Here is a 27,284-nt window from a genome sequence, read left to right as displayed (position 1 = left end):
TTTTTCATTTATTCAAAGTGCCCAATCAGAAGACCGGGCGTTAAAAAAATAAGTCATATAGACTCATCAATGCTCCTAACCACGGAAATCTTTAGTAAAAGGCGAAAGATTTATCCGGGTATTGATTAGAAACCAGAGTAAATAACAGTGGTATGCCTTGTATTTATATTCATTTCAAAATTTTGAAGTGCGCTTGTAAGGTTTTTTTTCGAAACATGCGTTTACATATCAAAATCCTTGTGCAATTCTTTATCAATGGGTACAGTTATTTTAAAGTAAATATCATGTATAAAGCTCGTTAACATGTTTTTGAACGAAACAGTTGTGCGCAGTGTTATTTTTGAAAAAAATGAACGATCTTTATGGTACAAGCCCAACACGTAGGTGGTGGGATCAGATGTTTACCCCGACATTCACCCTACAGCGGTTAACAATTTATTGAACTTCCCCTTTAAACATGGTGGAATCTTTTCACCTTGTCATTTGGAATCACCTTTTCAAATATTTTCCCCGTGTTCACAATGTTCCAACTGACTGATATTAATGGCCTTCAGCGAACGAATTAATCAGCCTTGTCTGACGTGCAATACCAACTAAATGGAAACAAAAATCACTTATACGATTTCACTTTCACCGTTTAATGTTATAAACACACTATGCAACACTCCAATTTTTCTAACTGACTGTAATTTTTTTTTTCTTGTACGCTGAAATGCTCCTGATGGAGCTATCAAAAATTGCCGACGACAAAGATTATTTCACTTCATCGTGGCGGGGTATTGGTTAAAGTTTTCAACTAGCAATAATCACACCTCGGGAGACCCTCATTGGTTATGATATTGCCACTGCGCAAAGCTAAATTATAATCAGAAAAGCAAGTCTACTTAAGCATTTGCTGAATTCGTTCTGCTTGGACGTGTTGGACCAACAATTTCGTTCAGAAATATTCATTTAGATTACCCTAGGCAAATTTTAATTTCCATCTCCCATTGGACTAATACCAACAGGGGACAGTTCATTACATACATGAAATAATTTTTGTCTTAATATCGGGTCAAATACTTGAAATTCTGTAAATGTGTATTTTTCTTCCATACATTTCAACAACTTCCTGCACACACAAAAAAAGGGAGGGGGAATTTCAGGTTTTCATTCCAAATTGTTTTTCACATTATGAACTATTGAAGTGAGCGAGCATTACTTTCCAACCAAACAAAATTTATAGTTAATCTGCGTGTTGACGTGAAAAATCAGTTTTCAGTGCCGTGACCAGGATTCGAACCTGGGTTACTACGGATTCATATCTAGTAGGTACCACAACGTAGGGTCCTAACCACTAGACGATCACGGCCAATCCATTGGCCATGATGATTTATATTAAAGTAGCTAAACATGAATTTCATTACTTTGTTGTTTCTTCCCAGAAAGAAAATCTGATGCTTCGCGTATTCCCAAGCGGTCAACCCTACCGTTTACTAACGGGACCAGATTTAGTTCAACTTCCGGCAGATGACAAGAATTTTTCTTACATTTATAGTGTGTTCAGGGAACGGCGCGAACGCAGTCCCCCACTACCAAAAATTGTACTCCCGAGTTAATCACATTTGGATTAATCGCAAGGGTCAGCCCATCCTTAGTGCAATGGAAAGGCCTCGCCCTGGAGGAACCACCTTGGTGATCATGGTTGCCTCTGAGCCAGGTAAGTATGATTGTGGATGCTTTTTCACTTTGTTTAATACTTTGTATACAGCAGAACAATATTGACAAAGAGTGTTCAAGTATTTGACTGACGTTTAGAGAATACCACCCACTTTCTTTCATCGACTTGAATTACGAACTCGAGCAAAATATAGTAAATAAAGCTCAGTATTTATTTCATGGTCTTGATCTTTGCAAATACTTTTCAAGAAACAAATTGCTTGTTTTTTTTCATTTGGTCGTCCAATTGGCAAATAAGACAATAAGAAAATCGACTTTTCATATGAAAATACACGCATCTTCATATTTTAAAAAAAAACATCACATCGAAAGATGAACAGTACTAATTAGTTAACACAATCAAGTACGTATTTTTTTATGCTTTTCTTGATATTACGAAAAAAATACAATTAGAAAAAATTACAAACATGTCTACATGACAGTTTTGCAATTATACATGGTCTTTTATTATACGGTGCTAAGACAATTTCTGTTTTATTCAATATGTTCTCCCTCATAGAGGGTGAGCCGATCCCGGAGGTACTGCAATACCGGGTCAACCCGTGGCGGGAGCAGTGCAAGCACTGTATTCCCACCGTATGCCAAAAATCAGTTTAATATTCTGGGGTCCATTTGAACCCGTATCAGATATTAAGCTGATAAGAACAGATACTACACTTTGATCTTAGCCAAAAGGCCGAGAAGCGATAATGTTACAAGGATTACTGCCCAAAATAACCACTGAGGTTCAACACATTTCCGGTGGTGTACGAAGAATACTCATATCACTCAAAACATTCAAGAAATGCTATAAAATATTGAGTTGTTCATTTTTCCAGACGCGACCACTTGATGCTTATAAAGTTCATTTTCATTTGTTTTATTATGCTCATACTGTATTAAGGGAGATACAATTTACGCTGAAGGCGTTGCAAATTTTACTCTCGTTATCACACTAGGTCCTTTTTTTTCAGAATATGGCTTTGCCACGCCACCTGACGACAAAAGCTCTGAACGATAATTAATCATGATTAAATAACAATAACTAAAAGAATGCAATACGATCATAAAGTCATGACACATCCTCAAATTGACCAACCTCACTTTCACAATTTATTTTGCCATACAAGCAGATGATTTAAGGACACGAATACCTGGAATTATTATTAAGATTTATCTCTTTAGATTTTCAAGAATTTAAATTTGTTTTATCATCTCAACCACTCTGAACACGCTAGTTTCCTTCCGCTATTTCACATGGATTTAACGGAAACGGTCCTCAATGACTGTGTTTGATGCTGTCGAGACAGCTACACTCACAGCCTGTTTCACGCTCAGAAACCAGCGTCTTAACTCGTCATCGTGGGTTGAAAGGAGACAAGTTTCTGGTGGGAAACAAGTCAAGATATACTACAGAAATGATCCTGTGAAGTATGATCTTAAATGCAATGTTATTTTGCAGAACTCTAAATAAGGTTTGTACGATCAATGAGCTTTGGCGTAAATTACAGTGCATAGATCGATATTTCGGAATATTAAATTGAGATTTGCAATACTTGACGCACACAGTACATACATTGTCAGGTCTTGCATTTTGTTCATTTATTGAAACACCGAGAAGCTCTTTAATAGTTATAGAACAAGTGACGAGACCAATTTTGGACACAATAAAGAATCCGCGTGCTCATCAAATCAATTTATTACAGTAATGTATTATCGATTGAGAGCCCATTTATCAGCTGGGTGTTTGGCGTGCACCTATAATCCTGCTTCGGGGAGGCTTGGTAGAGTGGATGGCTTGAGTTTAGGAGCCCTGTTTCGTGATACCGCATGTTGATCAGGTGCCCGCACTAAGCTTGACATCAGCATGGATCTGCTAGAGGAATCTAGTAGGTGCAGGTTAGCTAAGGAGGAGCGTAGTGGGTCAGGAGGGAAACCTAGCAGCCAAAAGTTCCCGTGTTCGGCAGTAGTGGGATCGTGCCAGTGAGTGGGCGTCATGCAACAGCCTCAACAAAATAGCCAAACCTCTATCTTTTTTTTTGTCGTTAAAACTACCGAGATCAAACAAACATGCGTTCTACAATATATGGTATCATTAATCAAAGTCCCAGCAATACCCTTTTCAACTAATACCTAAAGAATACATTATATTCCATGTCTCATCTAACTTGGGGAGCAAAAATAAAATTACACCATGCCAACAGCATCCCGTATTCCCAAGCGGTCACCCATCCAAGTACTAACGGGACCCGACATAGCTTAACTTCCGGGAGCTGACGAGACCGGGTGAGTTCTATGTGGTGTGGCCGTTGACATCAATTCAGTCGCCATTACCCGACCATATTCGCCTCTAAATCTAGTTCTAATGCTTGCTTACTTTCTGTTCGAAATACACACCAACCTTAGCCAAACAAACGAGGACATATAAGTACATTTGTCAATGGACAACCGAATATAAAATTTGATAATATTTCCAAACGCCACTATTTTTGGCTAACTGTCATTTTTAATTTTCTCGTTCCGGGGATGTCCGATCAATGAGCCAACAATCCAAGTGTCATAAGGCTAACGATTGCTTCCCTTACTTAGCTTGCGTTGCATAAGGATCTCAGAGTCAGAGAGATTAGATAGAGCTGCCCGAAGAAACCACCAACGTACAAGCCTCTCGGCTGTGCCGTGCGCTTCGCGCTTTACTTAGCTTGCGTTGCATAAGGATCTCAGAGCCAGAGAGATTAGATAGAGCTGCCCGAAGAAACCACCAACGTACAAGCCTCTCGGCTGTGCCGTGCGCTTCGCGCACGGCGTTTCAAATATCTTTCAGCAACAAAGAGGTTGGAGGACGTCTAGTAGCCTCTCGGCTGTACTTTCTGTTCGAAATACACACCAACCTTAGCCAAACAAACGAGGACATATAAGTACATTTGTCAATGGACAACCGAATATAAAATTTGATAATATTTCCAAACGCCACTATTTTTGGCTAACTGTCATTTTTAATTTTCTCGTTCCGGGGATGTCCGATCAATGAGCCAACAATCCAAGTGTCATAAGGCTAACGATTGCTTCCCTTACTTAGCTTGCGTTGCATAAGGATCTCAGAGTCAGAGAGATTAGATAGAGCTGCCCGAAGAAACCACCAACGTACAAGCCTCTCGGCTGTGCCGTGCGCTTCGCGCTTTACTTAGCTTGCGTTGCATAAGGATCTCAGAGCCAGAGAGATTAGATAGAGCTGCCCGAAGAAACCACCAACGTACAAGCCTCTCGGCTGTGCCGTGCGCTTCGCGCACGGCGTTTCAAATATCTTTCAGCAACAAAGAGGTTGGAGGACGTCTAGTAGCCTCTCGGCTGTGCCGTGCGCTTCGCGCACGGCGTTTCAAATATCTTTCAGCAACAAAGAGGTTGGAGGACGTCTAGTAGGCAATATCCAGTAAAAAATACGTTCCTTCCATTTTCAACTAATGCCAAAATAATACATTGTAGTCCATGTAGTATCACCCATCTTGGGAAGCACTTCAATTCAATTGGATTCACAAAAATAAAATAATTCCATGCCAACAGCATCCCGTATTCCCAAGCGGTCACCCATCCAAGTACTAACGGGACCCGACATAGCTTAACTTCCGGGAGCTGACGAGACCGGGTGAGTTCTATGTGGTATGGCCGTTGACATTAAACTAGACGCAATTACCCGACCATATTCGCCTCTAATCTATTACTTGTGCTTGAGATTTATCTTTTTGAAATACACACTAATCTTACCAAAACCACCGAAAAACTATCAGTTTGTCATTTTACAAATGTTGTCAGTATGTAGTAGTAGAATATCTTTGTTTCCGCATACAGACGTTTTTAATTTTTCATTTATTCAAAGTGCCCAATCAGAAGACCGGGCGTTAAAAAAATAAGTCATATAGACTCATCAATGCTCCTAACCACGGAAATCTTTAGTAAAAGGCGAAAGATTTATCCGGGTATTGATTAGAAACCAGAGTAAATAACAGTGGTATGCCTTGTATTTATATTCATTTCAAAATTTTGAAGTGCGCTTGTAAGGTTTTTTTTCGAAACATGCGTTTACATATCAAAATCCTTGTGCAATTCTTTATCAATGGGTACAGTTATTTTAAAGTAAATATCATGTATAAAGCTCGTTAACATGTTTTTGAACGAAACAGTTGTGCGCAGTGTTATTTTTGAAAAAAATGAACGATCTTTATGGTACAAGCCCAACACGTAGGTGGTGGGATCAGATGTTTACCCCGACATTCACCCTACAGCGGTTAACAATTTATTGAACTTCCCCTTTAAACATGGTGGAATCTTTTCACCTTGTCATTTGGAATCACCTTTTCAAATATTTTCCCCGTGTTCACAATGTTCCAACTGACTGATATTAATGGCCTTCAGCGAACGAATTAATCAGCCTTGTCTGACGTGCAATACCAACTAAATGGAAACAAAAATCACTTATACGATTTCACTTTCACCGTTTAATGTTATAAACACACTATGCAACACTCCAATTTTTCTAACTGACTGTAATTTTTTTTTCTTGTACGCTGAAATGCTCCTGATGGAGCTATCAAAAATTGCCGACGACAAAGATTATTTCACTTCATCGTGGCGGGGTATTGGTTAAAGTTTTCAACTAGCAATAATCACACCTCGGGAGACCCTCATTGGTTATGATATTGCCACTGCGCAAAGCTAAATTATAATCAGAAAAGCAAGTCTACTTAAGCATTTGCTGAATTCGTTCTGCTTGGACGTGTTGGACCAACAATTTCGTTCAGAAATATTCATTTAGATTACCCTAGGCAAATTTTAATTTCCATCTCCCATTGGACTAATACCAACAGGGGACAGTTCATTACATACATGAAATAATTTTTGTCTTAATATCGGGTCAAATACTTGAAATTCTGTAAATGTGTATTTTTCTTCCATACATTTCAACAACTTCCTGCACACACAAAAAAAGGGAGGGGGAATTTCAGGTTTTCATTCCAAATTGTTTTTCACATTATGAACTATTGAAGTGAGCGAGCATTACTTTCCAACCAAACAAAATTTATAGTTAATCTGCGTGTTGACGTGAAAAATCAGTTTTCAGTGCCGTGACCAGGATTCGAACCTGGGTTACTACGGATTCATATCTAGTAGGTACCACAACGTAGGGTCCTAACCACTAGACGATCACGGCCAATCCATTGGCCATGATGATTTATATTAAAGTAGCTAAACATGAATTTCATTACTTTGTTGTTTCTTCCCAGAAAGAAAATCTGATGCTTCGCGTATTCCCAAGCGGTCAACCCTACCGTTTACTAACGGGACCAGATTTAGTTCAACTTCCGGCAGATGACAAGAATTTTTCTTACATTTATAGTGTGTTCAGGGAACGGCGCGAACGCAGTCCCCCACTACCAAAAATTGTACTCCCGAGTTAATCACATTTGGATTAATCGCAAGGGTCAGCCCATCCTTAGTGCAATGGAAAGGCCTCGCCCTGGAGGAACCACCTTGGTGATCATGGTTGCCTCTGAGCCAGGTAAGTATGATTGTGGATGCTTTTTCACTTTGTTTAATACTTTGTATACAGCAGAACAATATTGACAAAGAGTGTTCAAGTATTTGACTGACGTTTAGAGAATACCACCCACTTTCTTTCATCGACTTGAATTACGAACTCGAGCAAAATATAGTAAATAAAGCTCAGTATTTATTTCATGGTCTTGATCTTTGCAAATACTTTTCAAGAAACAAATTGCTTGTTTTTTTTCATTTGGTCGTCCAATTGGCAAATAAGAAAATAAGAAAATCGACTTTTCATATGAAAATACACGCATCTTCATATTTTAAAAAAAAACATCACATCGAAAGATGAACAGTACTAATTAGTTAACACAATCAAGTACGTATTTTTTTATGCTTTTCTTGATATTACGAAAAAAATACAATTAGAAAAAATTACAAACATGTCTACATGACAGTTTTGCAATTATACATGGTCTTTTATTATACGGTGCTAAGACAATTTCTGTTTTATTCAATATGTTCTCCCTCATAGAGGGTGAGCCGATCCCGGAGGTACTGCAATACCGGGTCAACCCGTGGCGGGAGCAGTGCAAGCACTGTATTCCCACCGTATGCCAAAAATCAGTTTAATATTCTGGGGTCCATTTGAACCCGTATCAGATATTAAGCTGATAAGAACAGATACTACACTTTGATCTTAGCCAAAAGGCCGAGAAGCGATAATGTTACAAGGATTACTGCCCAAAATAACCACTGAGGTTCAACACATTTCCGGTGGTGTACGAAGAATACTCATATCACTCAAAACATTCAAGAAATGCTATAAAATATTGAGTTGTTCATTTTTCCAGACGCGACCACTTGATGCTTATAAAGTTCATTTTCATTTGTTTTATTATGCTCATACTGTATTAAGGGAGATACAATTTACGCTGAAGGCGTTGCAAATTTTACTCTCGTTATCACACTAGGTCCTTTTTTTTCAGAATATGGCTTTGCCACGCCACCTGACGACAAAAGCTCTGAACGATAATTAATCATGATTAAATAACAATAACTAAAAGAATGCAATACGATCATAAAGTCATGACACATCCTCAAATTGACCAACCTCACTTTCACAATTTATTTTGCCATACAAGCAGATGATTTAAGGACACGAATACCTGGAATTATTATTAAGATTTATCTCTTTAGATTTTCAAGAATTTAAATTTGTTTTATCATCTCAACCACTCTGAACACGCTAGTTTCCTTCCGCTATTTCACATGGATTTAACGGAAACGGTCCTCAATGACTGTGTTTGATGCTGTCGAGACAGCTACACTCACAGCCTGTTTCACGCTCAGAAACCAGCGTCTTAACTCGTCATCGTGGGTTGAAAGGAGACAAGTTTCTGGTGGGAAACAAGTCAAGATATACTACAGAAATGATCCTGTGAAGTATGATCTTAAATGCAATGTTATTTTGCAGAACTCTAAATAAGGTTTGTACGATCAATGAGCTTTGGCGTAAATTACAGTGCATAGATCGATATTTCGGAATATTAAATTGAGATTTGCAATACTTGACGCACACAGTACATACATTGTCAGGTCTTGCATTTTGTTCATTTATTGAAACACCGAGAAGCTCTTTAATAGTTATAGAACAAGTGACGAGACCAATTTTGGACACAATAAAGAATCCGCGTGCTCATCAAATCAATTTATTACAGTAATGTATTATCGATTGAGAGCCCATTTATCAGCTGGGTGTTTGGCGTGCACCTATAATCCTGCTTCGGGGAGGCTTGGTAGAGTGGATGGCTTGAGTTTAGGAGCCCTGTTTCGTGATACCGCATGTTGATCAGGTGCCCGCACTAAGCTTGACATCAGCATGGATCTGCTAGAGGAATCTAGTAGGTGCAGGTTAGCTAAGGAGGAGCGTAGTGGGTCAGGAGGGAAACCTAGCAGCCAAAAGTTCCCGTGTTCGGCAGTAGTGGGATCGTGCCAGTGAGTGGGCGTCATGCAACAGCCTCAACAAAATAGCCAAACCTCTATCTTTTTTTTTGTCGTTAAAACTACCGAGATCAAACAAACATGCGTTCTACAATATATGGTATCATTAATCAAAGTCCCAACAATACCCTTTTCAACTAATACCTAAAGAATACATTATATTCCATGTCTCATCTAACTTGGGGAGCAAAAATAAAATTACACCATGCCAACAGCATCCCGTATTCCCAAGCGGTCACCCATCCAAGTACTAACGGGACCCGACATAGCTTAACTTCCGGGAGCCGACGAGACCGGGTGAGTTCTATGTGGTGTGGCCGTTGACATCAATTCAGTCGCCATTACCCGACCATATTCGCCTCTAAATCTAGTTCTAATGCTTGCTTACTTTCTGTTCGAAATACACACCAACCTTAGCCAAACAAACGAGGACATATAAGTACATTTGTCAATGGACAACCGAATATAAAATTTGATAATATTTCCAAACGCCACTATTTTTGGCTAACTGTCATTTTTAATTTTCTCGTTCCGGGGATGTCCGATCAATGAGCCAACAATCCAAGTGTCATAAGGCTAACGATTGCTTCCCTTACTTAGCTTGCGTTGCATAAGGATCTCAGAGTCAGAGAGATTAGATAGAGCTGCCCGAAGAAACCACCAACGTACAAGCCTCTCGGCTGTGCCGTGCGCTTCGCGCTTTACTTAGCTTGCGTTGCATAAGGATCTCAGAGCCAGAGAGATTAGATAGAGCTGCCCGAAGAAACCACCAACGTACAAGCCTCTCGGCTGTGCCGTGCGCTTCGCGCACGGCGTTTCAAATATCTTTCAGCAACAAAGAGGTTGGAGGACGTCTAGTAGCCTCTCGGCTGTACTTTCTGTTCGAAATACACACCAACCTTAGCCAAACAAACGAGGACATATAAGTACATTTGTCAATGGACAACCGAATATAAAATTTGATAATATTTCCAAACGCCACTATTTTTGGCTAACTGTCATTTTTAATTTTCTCGTTCCGGGGATGTCCGATCAATGAGCCAACAATCCAAGTGTCATAAGGCTAACGATTGCTTCCCTTACTTAGCTTGCGTTGCATAAGGATCTCAGAGTCAGAGAGATTAGATAGAGCTGCCCGAAGAAACCACCAACGTACAAGCCTCTCGGCTGTGCCGTGCGCTTCGCGCTTTACTTAGCTTGCGTTGCATAAGGATCTCAGAGCCAGAGAGATTAGATAGAGCTGCCCGAAGAAACCACCAACGTACAAGCCTCTCGGCTGTGCCGTGCGCTTCGCGCACGGCGTTTCAAATATCTTTCAGCAACAAAGAGGTTGGAGGACGTCTAGTAGCCTCTCGGCTGTGCCGTGCGCTTCGCGCACGGCGTTTCAAATATCTTTCAGCAACAAAGAGGTTGGAGGACGTCTAGTAGGCAATATCCAGTAAAAAATACGTTCCTTCCATTTTCAACTAATGCCAAAATAATACATTGTAGTCCATGTAGTATCACCCATCTTGGGAAGCACTTCAATTCAATTGGATTCACAAAAATAAAATAATTCCATGCCAACAGCATCCCGTATTCCCAAGCGGTCACCCATCCAAGTACTAACGGGACCCGACATAGCTTAACTTCCGGGAGCTGACGAGACCGGGTGAGTTCTATGTGGTATGGCCGTTGACATTAAACTAGACGCAATTACCCGACCATATTCGCCTCTAATCTATTACTTGTGCTTGAGATTTATCTTTTTGAAATACACACTAATCTTACCAAAACCACCGAAAAACTATCAGTTTGTCATTTTACAAATGTTGTCAGTATGTAGTAGTAGAATATCTTTGTTTCCGCATACAGACGTTTTTAATTTTTCATTTATTCAAAGTGCCCAATCAGAAGACCGGGCGTTAAAAAAATAAGTCATATAGACTCATCAATGCTCCTAACCACGGAAATCTTTAGTAAAAGGCGAAAGATTTATCCGGGTATTGATTAGAAACCAGAGTAAATAACAGTGGTATGCCTTGTATTTATATTCATTTCAAAATTTTGAAGTGCGCTTGTAAGGTTTTTTTTCGAAACATGCGTTTACATATCAAAATCCTTGTGCAATTCTTTATCAATGGGTACAGTTATTTTAAAGTAAATATCATGTATAAAGCTCGTTAACATGTTTTTGAACGAAACAGTTGTGCGCAGTGTTATTTTTGAAAAAAATGAACGATCTTTATGGTACAAGCCCAACACGTAGGTGGTGGGATCAGATGTTTACCCCGACATTCACCCTACAGCGGTTAACAATTTATTGAACTTCCCCTTTAAACATGGTGGAATCTTTTCACCTTGTCATTTGGAATCACCTTTTCAAATATTTTCCCCGTGTTCACAATGTTCCAACTGACTGATATTAATGGCCTTCAGCGAACGAATTAATCAGCCTTGTCTGACGTGCAATACCAACTAAATGGAAACAAAAATCACTTATACGATTTCACTTTCACCGTTTAATGTTATAAACACACTATGCAACACTCCAATTTTTCTAACTGACTGTAATTTTTTTTTTCTTGTACGCTGAAATGCTCCTGATGGAGCTATCAAAAATTGCCGACGACAAAGATTATTTCACTTCATCGTGGCGGGGTATTGGTTAAAGTTTTCAACTAGCAATAATCACACCTCGGGAGACCCTCATTGGTTATGATATTGCCACTGCGCAAAGCTAAATTATAATCAGAAAAGCAAGTCTACTTAAGCATTTGCTGAATTCGTTCTGCTTGGACGTGTTGGACCAACAATTTCGTTCAGAAATATTCATTTAGATTACCCTAGGCAAATTTTAATTTCCATCTCCCATTGGACTAATACCAACAGGGGACAGTTCATTACATACATGAAATAATTTTTGTCTTAATATCGGGTCAAATACTTGAAATTCTGTAAATGTGTATTTTTCTTCCATACATTTCAACAACTTCCTGCACACACAAAAAAAGGGAGGGGGAATTTCAGGTTTTCATTCCAAATTGTTTTTCACATTATGAACTATTGAAGTGAGCGAGCATTACTTTCCAACCAAACAAAATTTATAGTTAATCTGCGTGTTGACGTGAAAAATCAGTTTTCAGTGCCGTGACCAGGATTCGAACCTGGGTTACTACGGATTCATATCTAGTAGGTACCACAACGTAGGGTCCTAACCACTAGACGATCACGGCCAATCCATTGGCCATGATGATTTATATTAAAGTAGCTAAACATGAATTTCATTACTTTGTTGTTTCTTCCCAGAAAGAAAATCTGATGCTTCGCGTATTCCCAAGCGGTCAACCCTACCGTTTACTAACGGGACCAGATTTAGTTCAACTTCCGGCAGATGACAAGAATTTTTCTTACATTTATAGTGTGTTCAGGGAACGGCGCGAACGCAGTCCCCCACTACCAAAAATTGTACTCCCGAGTTAATCACATTTGGATTAATCGCAAGGGTCAGCCCATCCTTAGTGCAATGGAAAGGCCTCGCCCTGGAGGAACCACCTTGGTGATCATGGTTGCCTCTGAGCCAGGTAAGTATGATTGTGGATGCTTTTTCACTTTGTTTAATACTTTGTATACAGCAGAACAATATTGACAAAGAGTGTTCAAGTATTTGACTGACGTTTAGAGAATACCACCCACTTTCTTTCATCGACTTGAATTACGAACTCGAGCAAAATATAGTAAATAAAGCTCAGTATTTATTTCATGGTCTTGATCTTTGCAAATACTTTTCAAGAAACAAATTGCTTGTTTTTTTTCATTTGGTCGTCCAATTGGCAAATAAGAAAATAAGAAAATCGACTTTTCATATGAAAATACACGCATCTTCATATTTTAAAAAAAAACATCACATCGAAAGATGAACAGTACTAATTAGTTAACACAATCAAGTACGTATTTTTTTATGCTTTTCTTGATATTACGAAAAAAATACAATTAGAAAAAATTACAAACATGTCTACATGACAGTTTTGCAATTATACATGGTCTTTTATTATACGGTGCTAAGACAATTTCTGTTTTATTCAATATGTTCTCCCTCATAGAGGGTGAGCCGATCCCGGAGGTACTGCAATACCGGGTCAACCCGTGGCGGGAGCAGTGCAAGCACTGTATTCCCACCGTATGCCAAAAATCAGTTTAATATTCTGGGGTCCATTTGAACCCGTATCAGATATTAAGCTGATAAGAACAGATACTACACTTTGATCTTAGCCAAAAGGCCGAGAAGCGATAATGTTACAAGGATTACTGCCCAAAATAACCACTGAGGTTCAACACATTTCCGGTGGTGTACGAAGAATACTCATATCACTCAAAACATTCAAGAAATGCTATAAAATATTGAGTTGTTCATTTTTCCAGACGCGACCACTTGATGCTTATAAAGTTCATTTTCATTTGTTTTATTATGCTCATACTGTATTAAGGGAGATACAATTTACGCTGAAGGCGTTGCAAATTTTACTCTCGTTATCACACTAGGTCCTTTTTTTTCAGAATATGGCTTTGCCACGCCACCTGACGACAAAAGCTCTGAACGATAATTAATCATGATTAAATAACAATAACTAAAAGAATGCAATACGATCATAAAGTCATGACACATCCTCAAATTGACCAACCTCACTTTCACAATTTATTTTGCCATACAAGCAGATGATTTAAGGACACGAATACCTGGAATTATTATTAAGATTTATCTCTTTAGATTTTCAAGAATTTAAATTTGTTTTATCATCTCAACCACTCTGAACACGCTAGTTTCCTTCCGCTATTTCACATGGATTTAACGGAAACGGTCCTCAATGACTGTGTTTGATGCTGTCGAGACAGCTACACTCACAGCCTATTTTACGCTCAGAAACCAGCGTCTTAACTCGTCATCGTGGGTTGAAAGGAGACAAGTTTCTGGTGGGAAACAAGTCAAGATATACTACAGAAATGATCCTGTGAAGTATGATCTTAAATGCAATGTTATTTTGCAGAACTCTAAATAAGGTTTGTACGATCAATGAGCTTTGGCGTAAATTACAGTGCATAGATCGATATTTCGGAATATTAAATTGAGATTTGCAATACTTGACGCACACAGTACATACATTGTCAGGTCTTGCATTTTGTTCATTTATTGAAACACCGAGAAGCTCTTTAATAGTTATAGAACAAGTGACGAGACCAATTTTGGACACAATAAAGAATCCGCGTGCTCATCAAATCAATTTATTACAGTAATGTATTATCGATTGAGAGCCCATTTATCAGCTGGGTGTTTGGCGTGCACCTATAATCCTGCTTCGGGGAGGCTTGGTAGAGTGGATGGCTTGAGTTTAGGAGCCCTGTTTCGTGATACCGCATGTTGATCAGGTGCCCGCACTAAGCTTGACATCAGCATGGATCTGCTAGAGGAATCTAGTAGGTGCAGGTTAGCTAAGGAGGAGCGTAGTGGGTCAGGAGGGAAACCTAGCAGCCAAAAGTTCCCGTGTTCGGCAGTAGTGGGATCGTGCCAGTGAGTGGGCGTCATGCAACAGCCTCAACAAAATAGCCAAACCTCTATCTTTTTTTTTGTCGTTAAAACTACCGAGATCAAACAAACATGCGTTCTACAATATATGGTATCATTAATCAAAGTCCCAGCAATACCCTTTTCAACTAATACCTAAAGAATACATTATATTCCATGTCTCATCTAACTTGGGGAGCAAAAATAAAATTACACCATGCCAACAGCATCCCGTATTCCCAAGCGGTCACCCATCCAAGTACTAACGGGACCCGACATAGCTTAACTTCCGGGAGCTGACGAGACCGGGTGAGTTCTATGTGGTATGGCCGTTGACATCAATTCAGTCGCCATTACCCGACCATATTCGCCTCTAAATCTAGTTCTAATGCTTGCTTACTTTCTGTTCGAAATACACACCAACCTTAGCCAAACAAACGAGGACATATAAGTACATTTGTCAATGGACAACCGAATATAAAATTTGATAATATTTCCAAACGCCACTATTTTTGGCTAACTGTCATTTTTAATTTTCTCGTTCCGGGGATGTCCGATCAATGAGCCAACAATCCAAGTGTCATAAGGCTAACGATTGCTTCCCTTACTTAGCTTGCGTTGCATAAGGATCTCAGAGTCAGAGAGATTAGATAGAGCTGCCCGAAGAAACCACCAACGTACAAGCCTCTCGGCTGTGCCGTGCGCTTCGCGCTTTACTTAGCTTGCGTTGCATAAGGATCTCAGAGCCAGAGAGATTAGATAGAGCTGCCCGAAGAAACCACCAACGTACAAGCCTCTCGGCTGTGCCGTGCGCTTCGCGCACGGCGTTTCAAATATCTTTCAGCAACAAAGAGGTTGGAGGACGTCTAGTAGCCTCTCGGCTGTACTTTCTGTTCGAAATACACACCAACCTTAGCCAAACAAACGAGGACATATAAGTACATTTGTCAATGGACAACCGAATATAAAATTTGATAATATTTCCAAACGCCACTATTTTTGGCTAACTGTCATTTTTAATTTTCTCGTTCCGGGGATGTCCGATCAATGAGCCAACAATCCAAGTGTCATAAGGCTAACGATTGCTTCCCTTACTTAGCTTGCGTTGCATAAGGATCTCAGAGTCAGAGAGATTAGATAGAGCTGCCCGAAGAAACCACCAACGTACAAGCCTCTCGGCTGTGCCGTGCGCTTCGCGCTTTACTTAGCTTGCGTTGCATAAGGATCTCAGAGCCAGAGAGATTAGATAGAGCTGCCCGAAGAAACCACCAACGTACAAGCCTCTCGGCTGTGCCGTGCGCTTCGCGCACGGCGTTTCAAATATCTTTCAGCAACAAAGAGGTTGGAGGACGTCTAGTAGCCTCTCGGCTGTACTTTCTGTTCGAAATACACACCAACCTTAGCCAAACAAACGAGGACATATAAGTACATTTGTCAATGGACAACCGAATATAAAATTTGATAATATTTCCAAACGCCACTATTTTTGGCTAACTGTCATTTTTAATTTTCTCGTTCCGGGGATGTCCGATCAATGAGCCAACAATCCAAGTGTCATAAGGCTAACGATTGCTTCCCTTACTTAGCTTGCGTTGCATAAGGATCTCAGAGTCAGAGAGATTAGATAGAGCTGCCCGAAGAAACCACCAACGTACAAGCCTCTCGGCTGTGCCGTGAGCTTCGCGCTTTACTTAGCTTGCGTTGCATAAGGATCTCAGAGCCAGAGAGATTAGATAGAGCTGCCCGAAGAAACCACCAACGTACAAGCCTCTCGGCTGTGCCGTGCGCTTCGCGCACGGCGTTTCAAATATCTTTCAGCAACAAAGAGGTTGGAGGACGTCTAGTAGCCTCTCGGCTGTACTTTCTGTTCGAAATACACACCAACCTTAGCCAAACAAACGAGGACATATAAGTACATTTGTCAATGGACAACCGAATATAAAATTTGATAATATTTCCAAACGCCACTATTTTTGGCTAACTGTCATTTTTAATTTTCTCGTTCCGGGGATGTCCGATCAATGAGCCAACAATCCAAGTGTCATAAGGCTAACGATTGCTTCCCTTACTTAGCTTGCGTTGCATAAGGATCTCAGAGTCAGAGAGATTAGATAGAGCTGCCCGAAGAAACCACCAACGTACAAGCCTCTCGGCTGTGCCGTGCGCTTCGCGCTTTACTTAGCTTGCGTTGCATAAGGATCTCAGAGCCAGAGAGATTAGATAGAGCTGCCCGAAGAAACCACCAACGTACAAGCCTCTCGGCTGTGCCGTGCGCTTCGCGCACGGCGTTTCAAATATCTTTCAGCAACAAAGAGGTTGGAGGACGTCTAGTAGCCTCTCGGCTGTACTTTCTGTTCGAAATACACACCAACCTTAGCCAAACAAACGAGGACATATAAGTACATTTGTCAATGGACAACCGAATATAAAATTTGATAATATTTCCAAACGCCACTATTTTTGGCTAACTGTCATTTTTAATTTTCTCGTTCCGGGGATGTCCGATCAATGAGCCAACAATCCAAGTGTCATAAGGCTAACGATTGCTTCCCTTACTTAGCTTGCGTTGCATAAGGATCTCAGAGTCAGAGAGATTAGATAGAGCTGCCCGAAGAAACCACCAACGTACAAGCCTCTCGGCTGTGCCGTGCGCTTCGCGCTTTACTTAGCTTGCGTTGCATAAGGATCTCAGAGCCAGAGAGATTAGATAGAGCTGCCCGAAGAAACCACCAACGTACAAGCCTCTCGGCTGTGCCGTGCGCTTCGCGCACGGCGTTTCAAATATCTTTCAGCAACAAAGAGGTTGGAGGACGTCTAGTAGCCTCTCGGCTGTGCCGTGCGCTTCGCGCACGGCGTTTCAAATATCTTTCAGCAACAAAGAGGTTGGAGGACGTCTAGTAGGCAATATCCAGTAAAAAATACGTTCCTTCCATTTTCAACTAATGCCAAAATAATACATTGTAGTCCATGTAGTATCACCCATCTTGGGAAGCACTTCAATTCAATTGGATTCACAAAAATAAAATAATTCCATGCCAACAGCATCCCGTATTCCCAAGCGGTCACCCATCCAAGTACTAACGGGACCCGACATAGCTTAACTTCCGGGAGCTGACGAGACCGGGTGAGTTCTATGTGGTATGGCCGTTGACATTAAACTAGACGCAATTACCCGACCATATTCGCCTCTAATCTATTACTTGTGCTTGAGATTTATCTTTTTGAAATACACACTAATCTTACCAAAACCACCGAAAAACTATCAGTTTGTCATTTTACAAATGTTGTCAGTATGTAGTAGTAGAATATCTTTGTTTCCGCATACAGACGTTTTTAATTTTTCATTTATTCAAAGTGCCCAATCAGAAGACCGGGCGTTAAAAAAATAAGTCATATAGACTCATCAATGCTCCTAACCACGGAAATCTTTAGTAAAAGGCGAAAGATTTATCCGGGTATTGATTAGAAACCAGAGTAAATAACAGTGGTATGCCTTGTATTTATATTCATTTCAAAATTTTGAAGTGCGCTTGTAAGGTTTTTTTTCGAAACATGCGTTTACATATCAAAATCCTTGTGCAATTCTTTATCAATGGGTACAGTTATTTTAAAGTAAATATCATGTATAAAGCTCGTTAACATGTTTTTGAACGAAACAGTTGTGCGCAGTGTTATTTTTGAAAAAAATGAACGATCTTTATGGTACAAGCCCAACACGTAGGTGGTGGGATCAGATGTTTACCCCGACATTCACCCTACAGCGGTTAACAATTTATTGAACTTCCCCTTTAAACATGGTGGAATCTTTTCACCTTGTCATTTGGAATCACCTTTTCAAATATTTTCCCCGTGTTCACAATGTTCCAACTGACTGATATTAATGGCCTTCAGCGAACGAATTAATCAGCCTTGTCTGACGTGCAATACCAACTAAATGGAAACAAAAATCACTTATACGATTTCACTTTCACCGTTTAATGTTATAAACACACTATGCAACACTCCAATTTTTCTAACTGACTGTAATTTTTTTTTTCTTGTACGCTGAAATGCTCCTGATGGAGCTATCAAAAATTGCCGACGACAAAGATTATTTCACTTCATCGTGGCGGGGTATTGGTTAAAGTTTTCAACTAGCAATAATCACACCTCGGGAGACCCTCATTGGTTATGATATTGCCACTGCGCAAAGCTAAATTATAATCAGAAAAGCAAGTCTACTTAAGCATTTGCTGAATTCGTTCTGCTTGGACGTGTTGGACCAACAATTTCGTTCAGAAATATTCATTTAGATTACCCTAGGCAAATTTTAATTTCCATCTCCCATTGGACTAATACCAACAGGGGACAGTTCATTACATACATGAAATAATTTTTGTCTTAATATCGGGTCAAATACTTGAAATTCTGTAAATGTGTATTTTTCTTCCATACATTTCAACAACTTCCTGCACACACAAAAAAAGGGAGGGGGAATTTCAGGTTTTCATTCCAAATTGTTTTTCACATTATGAACTATTGAAGTGAGCGAGCATTACTTTCCAACCAAACAAAATTTATAGTTAATCTGCGTGTTGACGTGAAAAATCAGTTTTCAGTGCCGTGACCAGGATTCGAACCTGGGTTACTACGGATTCATATCTAGTAGGTACCACAACGTAGGGTCCTAACCACTAGACGATCACGGCCAATCCATTGGCCATGATGATTTATATTAAAGTAGCTAAACATGAATTTCATTACTTTGTTGTTTCTTCCCAGAAAGAAAATCTGATGCTTCGCGTATTCCCAAGCGGTCAACCCTACCGTTTACTAACGGGACCAGATTTAGTTCAACTTCCGGCAGATGACAAGAATTTTTCTTACATTTATAGTGTGTTCAGGGAACGGCGCGAACGCAGTCCCCCACTACCAAAAATTGTACTCCCGAGTTAATCACATTTGGATTAATCGCAAGGGTCAGCCCATCCTTAGTGCAATGGAAAGGCCTCGCCCTGGAGGAACCACCTTGGTGATCATGGTTGCCTCTGAGCCAGGTAAGTATGATTGTGGATGCTTTTTCACTTTGTTTAATACTTTGTATACAGCAGAACAATATTGACAAAGAGTGTTCAAGTATTTGACTGACGTTTAGAGAATACCACCCACTTTCTTTCATCGACTTGAATTACGAACTCGAGCAAAATATAGTAAATAAAGCTCAGTATTTATTTCATGGTCTTGATCTTTGCAAATACTTTTCAAGAAACAAATTGCTTGTTTTTTTTCATTTGGTCGTCCAATTGGCAAATAAGAAAATAAGAAAATCGACTTTTCATATGAAAATACACGCATCTTCATATTTTTAAAAAAAACATCACATCGAAAGATGAACAGTACTAATTAGTTAACACAATCAAGTACGTATTTTTTTATGCTTTTCTTGATATTACGAAAAAAATACAATTAGAAAAAATTACAAACATGTCTACATGACAGTTTTGCAATTATACATGGTCTTTTATTATACGGTGCTAAGACAATTTCTGTTTTATTCAATATGTTCTCCCTCATAGAGGGTGAGCCGATCCCGGAGGTACTGCAATACCGGGTCAACCCGTGGCGGGAGCAGTGCAAGCACTGTATTCCCACCGTATGCCAAAAATCAGTTTAATATTCTGGGGTCCATTTGAACCCGTATCAGATATTAAGCTGATAAGAACAGATACTACACTTTGATCTTAGCCAAAAGGCCGAGAAGCGATAATGTTACAAGGATTACTGCCCAAAATAACCACTGAGGTTCAACACATTTCCGGTGGTGTACGAAGAATACTCATATCACTCAAAACATTCAAGAAATGCTATAAAATATTGAGTTGTTCATTTTTCCAGACGCGACCACTTGATGCTTATAAAGTTCATTTTCATTTGTTTTATTATGCTCATACTGTATTAAGGGAGATACAATTTACGCTGAAGGCGTTGCAAATTTTACTCTCGTTATCACACTAGGTCCTTTTTTTTCAGAATATGGCTTTGCCACGCCACCTGACGACAAAAGCTCTGAACGATAATTAATCATGATTAAATAACAATAACTAAAAGAATGCAATACGATCATAAAGTCATGACACATCCTCAAATTGACCAACCTCACTTTCACAATTTATTTTGCCATACAAGCAGATGATTTAAGGACACGAATACCTGGAATTATTATTAAGATTTATCTCTTTAGATTTTCAAGAATTTAAATTTGTTTTATCATCTCAACCACTCTGAACACGCTAGTTTCCTTCCGCTATTTCACATGGATTTAACGGAAACGGTCCTCAATGACTGTGTTTGATGCTGTCGAGACAGCTACACTCACAGCCTGTTTCACGCTCAGAAACCAGCGTCTTAACTCGTCATCGTGGGTTGAAAGGAGACAAGTTTCTGGTGGGAAACAAGTCAAGATATACTACAGAAATGATCCTGTGAAGTATGATCTTAAATGCAATGTTATTTTGCAGAACTCTAAATAAGGTTTGTACGATCAATGAGCTTTGGCGTAAATTACAGTGCATAGATCGATATTTCGGAATATTAAATTGAGATTTGCAATACTTGACGCACACAGTACATACATTGTCAGGTCTTGCATTTTGTTCATTTATTGAAACACCGAGAAGCTCTTTAATAGTTATAGAACAAGTGACGAGACCAATTTTGGACACAATAAAGAATCCGCGTGCTCATCAAATCAATTTATTACAGTAATGTATTATCGATTGAGAGCCCATTTATCAGCTGGGTGTTTGGCGTGCACCTATAATCCTGCTTCGGGGAGGCTTGGTAGAGTGGATGGCTTGAGTTTAGGAGCCCTGTTTCGTGATACCGCATGTTGATCAGGTGCCCGCACTAAGCTTGACATCAGCATGGATCTGCTAGAGGAATCTAGTAGGTGCAGGTTAGCTAAGGAGGAGCGTAGTGGGTCAGGAGGGAAACCTAGCAGCCAAAAGTTCCCGTGTTCGGCAGTAGTGGGATCGTGCCAGTGAGTGGGCGTCATGCAACAGCCTCAACAAAATAGCCAAACCTCTATCTTTTTTTTTGTCGTTAAAACTACCGAGATCAAACAAACATGCGTTCTACAATATATGGTATCATTAATCAAAGTCCCAGCAATACCCTTTTCAACTAATACCTAAAGAATACATTATATTCCATGTCTCATCTAACTTGGGGAGCAAAAATAAAATTACACCATGCCAACAGCATCCCGTATTCCCAAGCGGTCACCCATCCAAGTACTAACGGGACCCGACATAGCTTAACTTCCGGGAGCTGACGAGACCGGGTGAGTTCTATGTGGTGTGGCCGTTGACATCAATTCAGTCGCCATTACCCGACCATATTCGCCTCTAAATCTAGTTCTAATGCTTGCTTACTTTCTGTTCGAAATACACACCAACCTTAGCCAAACAAACGAGGACATATAAGTACATTTGTCAATGGACAACCGAATATAAAATTTGATAATATTTCCAAACGCCACTATTTTTGGCTAACTGTCATTTTTAATTTTCTCGTTCCGGGGATGTCCGATCAATGAGCCAACAATCCAAGTGTCATAAGGCTAACGATTGCTTCCCTTACTTAGCTTGCGTTGCATAAGGATCTCAGAGTCAGAGAGATTAGATAGAGCTGCCCGAAGAAACCACCAACGTACAAGCCTCTCGGCTGTGCCGTGCGCTTCGCGCTTTACTTAGCTTGCGTTGCATAAGGATCTCAGAGCCAGAGAGATTAGATAGAGCTGCCCGAAGAAACCACCAACGTACAAGCCTCTCGGCTGTGCCGTGCGCTTCGCGCACGGCGTTTCAAATATCTTTCAGCAACAAAGAGGTTGGAGGACGTCTAGTAGCCTCTCGGCTGTACTTTCTGTTCGAAATACACACCAACCTTAGCCAAACAAACGAGGACATATAAGTACATTTGTCAATGGACAACCGAATATAAAATTTGATAATATTTCCAAACGCCACTATTTTTGGCTAACTGTCATTTTTAATTTTCTCGTTCCGGGGATGTCCGATCAATGAGCCAACAATCCAAGTGTCATAAGGCTAACGATTGCTTCCCTTACTTAGCTTGCGTTGCATAAGGATCTCAGAGTCAGAGAGATTAGATAGAGCTGCCCGAAGAAACCACCAACGTACAAGCCTCTCGGCTGTGCCGTGCGCTTCGCGCTTTACTTAGCTTGCGTTGCATAAGGATCTCAGAGCCAGAGAGATTAGATAGAGCTGCCCGAAGAAACCACCAACGTACAAGCCTCTCGGCTGTGCCGTGCGCTTCGCGCACGGCGTTTCAAATATCTTTCAGCAACAAAGAGGTTGGAGGACGTCTAGTAGCCTCTCGGCTGTGCCGTGCGCTTCGCGCACGGCGTTTCAAATATCTTTCAGCAACAAAGAGGTTGGAGGACGTCTAGTAGGCAATATCCAGTAAAAAATACGTTCCTTCCATTTTCAACTAATGCCAAAATAATACATTGTAGTCCATGTAGTATCACCCATCTTGGGAAGCACTTCAATTCAATTGGATTCACAAAAATAAAATAATTCCATGCCAACAGCATCCCGTATTCCCAAGCGGTCACCCATCCAAGTACTAACGGGACCCGACATAGCTTAACTTCCGGGAGCTGACGAGACCGGGTGAGTTCTATGTGGTATGGCCGTTGACATTAAACTAGACGCAATTACCCTACCATATTCGCCTCTAATCTATTACTTGTGCTTGAGATTTATCTTTTTGAAATACACACTAATCTTACCAAAACCACCGAAAAACTATCAGTTTGTCATTTTACAAATGTTGTCAGTATGTAGTAGTAGAATATCTTTGTTTCCGCATACAGACGTTTTTAATTTTTCATTTATTCAAAGTGCCCAATCAGAAGACCGGGCGTTAAAAAAATAAGTCATATAGACTCATCAATGCTCCTAACCACGGAAATCTTTAGTAAAAGGCGAAAGATTTATCCGGGTATTGATTAGAAACCAGAGTAAATAACAGTGGTATGCCTTGTATTTATATTCATTTCAAAATTTTGAAGTGCGCTTGTAAGGTTTTTTTTCGAAACATGCGTTTACATATCAAAATCCTTGTGCAATTCTTTATCAATGGGTACAGTTATTTTAAAGTAAATATCATGTATAAAGCTCGTTAACATGTTTTTGAACGAAACAGTTGTGCGCAGTGTTATTTTTGAAAAAAATGAACGATCTTTATGGTACAAGCCCAACACGTAGGTGGTGGGATCAGATGTTTACCCCGACATTCACCCTACAGCGGTTAACAATTTATTGAACTTCCCCTTTAAACATGGTGGAATCTTTTCACCTTGTCATTTGGAATCACCTTTTCAAATATTTTCCCCGTGTTCACAATGTTCCAACTGACTGATATTAATGGCCTTCAGCGAACGAATTAATCAGCCTTGTCTGACGTGCAATACCAACTAAATGGAAACAAAAATCACTTATACGATTTCACTTTCACCGTTTAATGTTATAAACACACTATGCAACACTCCAATTTTTCTAACTGACTGTAATTTTTTTTTTCTTGTACGCTGAAATGCTCCTGATGGAGCTATCAAAAATTGCCGACGACAAAGATTATTTCACTTCATCGTGGCGGGGTATTGGTTAAAGTTTTCAACTAGCAATAATCACACCTCGGGAGACCCTCATTGGTTATGATATTGCCACTGCGCAAAGCTAAATTATAATCAGAAAAGCAAGTCTACTTAAGCATTTGCTGAATTCGTTCTGCTTGGACGTGTTGGACCAACAATTTCGTTCAGAAATATTCATTTAGATTACCCTAGGCAAATTTTAATTTCCATCTCCCATTGGACTAATACCAACAGGGGACAGTTCATTACATACATGAAATAATTTTTGTCTTAATATCGGGTCAAATACTTGAAATTCTGTAAATGTGTATTTTTCTTCCATACATTTCAACAACTTCCTGCACACACAAAAAAAGGGAGGGGGAATTTCAGGTTTTCATTCCAAATTGTTTTTCACATTATGAACTATTGAAGTGAGCGAGCATTACTTTCCAACCAAACAAAATTTATAGTTAATCTGCGTGTTGACGTGAAAAATCAGTTTTCAGTGCCGTGACCAGGATTCGAACCTGGGTTACTACGGATTCATATCTAGTAGGTACCACAACGTAGGGTCCTAACCACTAGACGATCACGGCCAATCCATTGGCCATGATGATTTATATTAAAGTAGCTAAACATGAATTTCATTACTTTGTTGTTTCTTCCCAGAAAGAAAATCTGATGCTTCGCGTATTCCCAAGCGGTCAACCCTACCGTTTACTAACGGGACCAGATTTAGTTCAACTTCCGGCAGATGACAAGAATTTTTCTTACATTTATAGTGTGTTCAGGGAACGGCGCGAACGCAGTCCCCCACTACCAAAAATTGTACTCCCGAGTTAATCACATTTGGATTAATCGCAAGGGTCAGCCCATCCTTAGTGCAATGGAAAGGCCTCGCCCTGGAGGAACCACCTTGGTGATCATGGTTGCCTCTGAGCCAGGTAAGTATGATTGTGGATGCTTTTTCACTTTGTTTAATACTTTGTATACAGCAGAACAATATTGACAAAGAGTGTTCAAGTATTTGACTGACGTTTAGAGAATACCACCCACTTTCTTTCATCGACTTGAATTACGAACTCGAGCAAAATATAGTAAATAAAGCTCAGTATTTATTTCATGGTCTTGATCTTTGCAAATACTTTTCAAGAAACAAATTGCTTGTTTTTTTTCATTTGGTCGTCCAATTGGCAAATAAGAAAATAAGAAAATCGACTTTTCATATGAAAATACACGCATCTTCATATTTTAAAAAAAAACATCACATCGAAAGATGAACAGTACTAATTAGTTAACACAATCAAGTACGTATTTTTTTATGCTTTTCTTGATATTACGAAAAAAATACAATTAGAAAAAATTACAAACATGTCTACATGACAGTTTTGCAATTATACATGGTCTTTTATTATACGGTGCTAAGACAATTTCTGTTTTATTCAATATGTTCTCCCTCATAGAGGGTGAGCCGATCCCGGAGGTACTGCAATACCGGGTCAACCCGTGGCGGGAGCAGTGCAAGCACTGTATTCCCACCGTATGCCAAAAATCAGTTTAATATTCTGGGGTCCATTTGAACCCGTATCAGATATTAAGCTGATAAGAACAGATACTACACTTTGATCTTAGCCAAAAGGCCGAGAAGCGATAATGTTACAAGGATTACTGCCCAAAATAACCACTGAGGTTCAACACATTTCCGGTGGTGTACGAAGAATACTCATATCACTCAAAACATTCAAGAAATGCTATAAAATATTGAGTTGTTCATTTTTCCAGACGCGACCACTTGATGCTTATAAAGTTCATTTTCATTTGTTTTATTATGCTCATACTGTATTAAGGGAGATACAATTTACGCTGAAGGCGTTGCAAATTTTACTCTCGTTATCACACTAGGTCCTTTTTTTTCAGAATATGGCTTTGCCACGCCACCTGACGACAAAAGCTCTGAACGATAATTAATCATGATTAAATAACAATAACTAAAAGAATGCAATACGATCATAAAGTCATGACACATCCTCAAATTGACCAACCTCACTTTCACAATTTATTTTGCCATACAAGCAGATGATTTAAGGACACGAATACCTGGAATTATTATTAAGATTTATCTCTTTAGATTTTCAAGAATTTAAATTTGTTTTATCATCTCAACCACTCTGAACACGCTAGTTTCCTTCCGCTATTTCACATGGATTTAACGGAAACGGTCCTCAATGACTGTGTTTGATGCTGTCGAGACAGCTACACTCACAGCCTGTTTCACGCTCAGAAACCAGCGTCTTAACTCGTCATCGTGGGTTGAAAGGAGACAAGTTTCTGGTGGGAAACAAGTCAAGATATACTACAGAAATGATCCTGTGAAGTATGATCTTAAATGCAATGTTATTTTGCAGAACTCTAAATAAGGTTTGTACGATCAATGAGCTTTGGCGTAAATTACAGTGCATAGATCGATATTTCGGAATATTAAATTGAGATTTGCAATACTTGACGCACACAGTACATACATTGTCAGGTCTTGCATTTTGTTCATTTATTGAAACACCGAGAAGCTCTTTAATAGTTATAGAACAAGTGACGAGACCAATTTTGGACACAATAAAGAATCCGCGTGCTCATCAAATCAATTTATTACAGTAATGTATTATCGATTGAGAGCCCATTTATCAGCTGGGTGTTTGGCGTGCACCTATAATCCTGCTTCGGGGAGGCTTGGTAGAGTGGATGGCTTGAGTTTAGGAGCCCTGTTTCGTGATACCGCATGTTGATCAGGTGCCCGCACTAAGCTTGACATCAGCATGGATCTGCTAGAGGAATCTAGTAGGTGCAGGTTAGCTAAGGAGGAGCGTAGTG

At 39.7% G+C, this 27,284-nt stretch overlaps 33 non-coding genes across 33 annotated transcripts; all 33 read right to left on the bottom strand.

Annotated features, from left to right (window-relative positions):
• Positions 1 to 18: 18 nt before the first annotated feature.
• Positions 19 to 141, bottom strand: LOC124317814. The gene has a single exon (XR_006912316.1). It is a non-coding gene; the product is annotated as a U5 spliceosomal RNA (small nuclear RNA).
• A 574-nt stretch (positions 142 to 715) lies between these two features.
• Positions 716 to 857, bottom strand: LOC124317771. The gene has a single exon (XR_006912275.1). It is a non-coding gene; the product is annotated as a U4 spliceosomal RNA (small nuclear RNA).
• Positions 858 to 1,543: 686 nt separating this feature from the next.
• Positions 1,544 to 1,707, bottom strand: LOC124317633. The gene has a single exon (XR_006912150.1). It is a non-coding gene; the product is annotated as a U1 spliceosomal RNA (small nuclear RNA).
• A 509-nt stretch (positions 1,708 to 2,216) lies between these two features.
• Positions 2,217 to 2,407, bottom strand: LOC124317678. Its single transcript, XR_006912192.1, has one exon. It is a non-coding gene; the product is annotated as a U2 spliceosomal RNA (small nuclear RNA).
• A 510-nt stretch (positions 2,408 to 2,917) lies between these two features.
• On the bottom strand, positions 2,918 to 3,139 carry LOC124317725. Its single transcript, XR_006912232.1, has one exon. It is a non-coding gene; the product is annotated as a small nucleolar RNA U3 (small nucleolar RNA).
• A 754-nt stretch (positions 3,140 to 3,893) lies between these two features.
• On the bottom strand, positions 3,894 to 4,012 carry LOC124317611. Its single transcript, XR_006912128.1, has one exon. It is a non-coding gene; the product is annotated as a 5S ribosomal RNA (ribosomal RNA).
• Positions 4,013 to 5,247: 1,235 nt separating this feature from the next.
• Positions 5,248 to 5,366, bottom strand: LOC124317605. The gene has a single exon (XR_006912123.1). It is a non-coding gene; the product is annotated as a 5S ribosomal RNA (ribosomal RNA).
• Positions 5,367 to 5,569: 203 nt separating this feature from the next.
• LOC124317813 lies at positions 5,570 to 5,692 on the bottom strand. Its single transcript, XR_006912315.1, has one exon. It is a non-coding gene; the product is annotated as a U5 spliceosomal RNA (small nuclear RNA).
• Positions 5,693 to 6,265: 573 nt separating this feature from the next.
• LOC124317770 lies at positions 6,266 to 6,407 on the bottom strand. Its single transcript, XR_006912274.1, has one exon. It is a non-coding gene; the product is annotated as a U4 spliceosomal RNA (small nuclear RNA).
• A 686-nt stretch (positions 6,408 to 7,093) lies between these two features.
• LOC124317632 lies at positions 7,094 to 7,257 on the bottom strand. The gene has a single exon (XR_006912149.1). It is a non-coding gene; the product is annotated as a U1 spliceosomal RNA (small nuclear RNA).
• A 509-nt stretch (positions 7,258 to 7,766) lies between these two features.
• Positions 7,767 to 7,957, bottom strand: LOC124317677. The gene has a single exon (XR_006912191.1). It is a non-coding gene; the product is annotated as a U2 spliceosomal RNA (small nuclear RNA).
• A 510-nt stretch (positions 7,958 to 8,467) lies between these two features.
• Positions 8,468 to 8,689, bottom strand: LOC124317724. The gene has a single exon (XR_006912231.1). It is a non-coding gene; the product is annotated as a small nucleolar RNA U3 (small nucleolar RNA).
• Positions 8,690 to 9,443: 754 nt separating this feature from the next.
• On the bottom strand, positions 9,444 to 9,562 carry LOC124317627. The gene has a single exon (XR_006912144.1). It is a non-coding gene; the product is annotated as a 5S ribosomal RNA (ribosomal RNA).
• Positions 9,563 to 10,797: 1,235 nt separating this feature from the next.
• Positions 10,798 to 10,916, bottom strand: LOC124317876. The gene has a single exon (XR_006912374.1). It is a non-coding gene; the product is annotated as a 5S ribosomal RNA (ribosomal RNA).
• Positions 10,917 to 11,119: 203 nt separating this feature from the next.
• Positions 11,120 to 11,242, bottom strand: LOC124317812. Its single transcript, XR_006912314.1, has one exon. It is a non-coding gene; the product is annotated as a U5 spliceosomal RNA (small nuclear RNA).
• Positions 11,243 to 11,816: 574 nt separating this feature from the next.
• Positions 11,817 to 11,958, bottom strand: LOC124317767. Its single transcript, XR_006912272.1, has one exon. It is a non-coding gene; the product is annotated as a U4 spliceosomal RNA (small nuclear RNA).
• Positions 11,959 to 12,644: 686 nt separating this feature from the next.
• On the bottom strand, positions 12,645 to 12,808 carry LOC124317631. The gene has a single exon (XR_006912148.1). It is a non-coding gene; the product is annotated as a U1 spliceosomal RNA (small nuclear RNA).
• A 509-nt stretch (positions 12,809 to 13,317) lies between these two features.
• On the bottom strand, positions 13,318 to 13,508 carry LOC124317676. Its single transcript, XR_006912190.1, has one exon. It is a non-coding gene; the product is annotated as a U2 spliceosomal RNA (small nuclear RNA).
• A 510-nt stretch (positions 13,509 to 14,018) lies between these two features.
• Positions 14,019 to 14,240, bottom strand: LOC124317764. Its single transcript, XR_006912269.1, has one exon. It is a non-coding gene; the product is annotated as a small nucleolar RNA U3 (small nucleolar RNA).
• A 754-nt stretch (positions 14,241 to 14,994) lies between these two features.
• On the bottom strand, positions 14,995 to 15,113 carry LOC124317865. The gene has a single exon (XR_006912363.1). It is a non-coding gene; the product is annotated as a 5S ribosomal RNA (ribosomal RNA).
• Positions 15,114 to 17,809: 2,696 nt separating this feature from the next.
• On the bottom strand, positions 17,810 to 17,928 carry LOC124317834. Its single transcript, XR_006912334.1, has one exon. It is a non-coding gene; the product is annotated as a 5S ribosomal RNA (ribosomal RNA).
• A 203-nt stretch (positions 17,929 to 18,131) lies between these two features.
• LOC124317811 lies at positions 18,132 to 18,254 on the bottom strand. Its single transcript, XR_006912313.1, has one exon. It is a non-coding gene; the product is annotated as a U5 spliceosomal RNA (small nuclear RNA).
• Positions 18,255 to 18,828: 574 nt separating this feature from the next.
• Positions 18,829 to 18,970, bottom strand: LOC124317766. The gene has a single exon (XR_006912271.1). It is a non-coding gene; the product is annotated as a U4 spliceosomal RNA (small nuclear RNA).
• Positions 18,971 to 19,656: 686 nt separating this feature from the next.
• Positions 19,657 to 19,820, bottom strand: LOC124317630. Its single transcript, XR_006912147.1, has one exon. It is a non-coding gene; the product is annotated as a U1 spliceosomal RNA (small nuclear RNA).
• A 509-nt stretch (positions 19,821 to 20,329) lies between these two features.
• On the bottom strand, positions 20,330 to 20,520 carry LOC124317675. The gene has a single exon (XR_006912189.1). It is a non-coding gene; the product is annotated as a U2 spliceosomal RNA (small nuclear RNA).
• A 510-nt stretch (positions 20,521 to 21,030) lies between these two features.
• LOC124317723 lies at positions 21,031 to 21,252 on the bottom strand. Its single transcript, XR_006912230.1, has one exon. It is a non-coding gene; the product is annotated as a small nucleolar RNA U3 (small nucleolar RNA).
• Positions 21,253 to 22,006: 754 nt separating this feature from the next.
• LOC124317610 lies at positions 22,007 to 22,125 on the bottom strand. Its single transcript, XR_006912127.1, has one exon. It is a non-coding gene; the product is annotated as a 5S ribosomal RNA (ribosomal RNA).
• Positions 22,126 to 23,360: 1,235 nt separating this feature from the next.
• Positions 23,361 to 23,479, bottom strand: LOC124317716. Its single transcript, XR_006912227.1, has one exon. It is a non-coding gene; the product is annotated as a 5S ribosomal RNA (ribosomal RNA).
• A 203-nt stretch (positions 23,480 to 23,682) lies between these two features.
• On the bottom strand, positions 23,683 to 23,805 carry LOC124317810. Its single transcript, XR_006912312.1, has one exon. It is a non-coding gene; the product is annotated as a U5 spliceosomal RNA (small nuclear RNA).
• Positions 23,806 to 24,379: 574 nt separating this feature from the next.
• LOC124317765 lies at positions 24,380 to 24,521 on the bottom strand. The gene has a single exon (XR_006912270.1). It is a non-coding gene; the product is annotated as a U4 spliceosomal RNA (small nuclear RNA).
• A 686-nt stretch (positions 24,522 to 25,207) lies between these two features.
• On the bottom strand, positions 25,208 to 25,371 carry LOC124317629. The gene has a single exon (XR_006912146.1). It is a non-coding gene; the product is annotated as a U1 spliceosomal RNA (small nuclear RNA).
• A 509-nt stretch (positions 25,372 to 25,880) lies between these two features.
• LOC124317673 lies at positions 25,881 to 26,071 on the bottom strand. The gene has a single exon (XR_006912187.1). It is a non-coding gene; the product is annotated as a U2 spliceosomal RNA (small nuclear RNA).
• Positions 26,072 to 26,581: 510 nt separating this feature from the next.
• Positions 26,582 to 26,803, bottom strand: LOC124317721. Its single transcript, XR_006912228.1, has one exon. It is a non-coding gene; the product is annotated as a small nucleolar RNA U3 (small nucleolar RNA).
• Positions 26,804 to 27,284: the final 481 nt, after the last annotated feature.

This window comes from Daphnia pulicaria, unplaced genomic scaffold (genome assembly GCF_021234035.1).
Source record: "Daphnia pulicaria isolate SC F1-1A unplaced genomic scaffold, SC_F0-13Bv2 h1tg000062l, whole genome shotgun sequence".
In the NCBI taxonomy this organism is placed as follows: domain Eukaryota; kingdom Metazoa; phylum Arthropoda; class Branchiopoda; order Diplostraca; family Daphniidae; genus Daphnia; species Daphnia pulicaria.
This window is presented reverse-complemented; position numbering and strand designations above follow the sequence as displayed.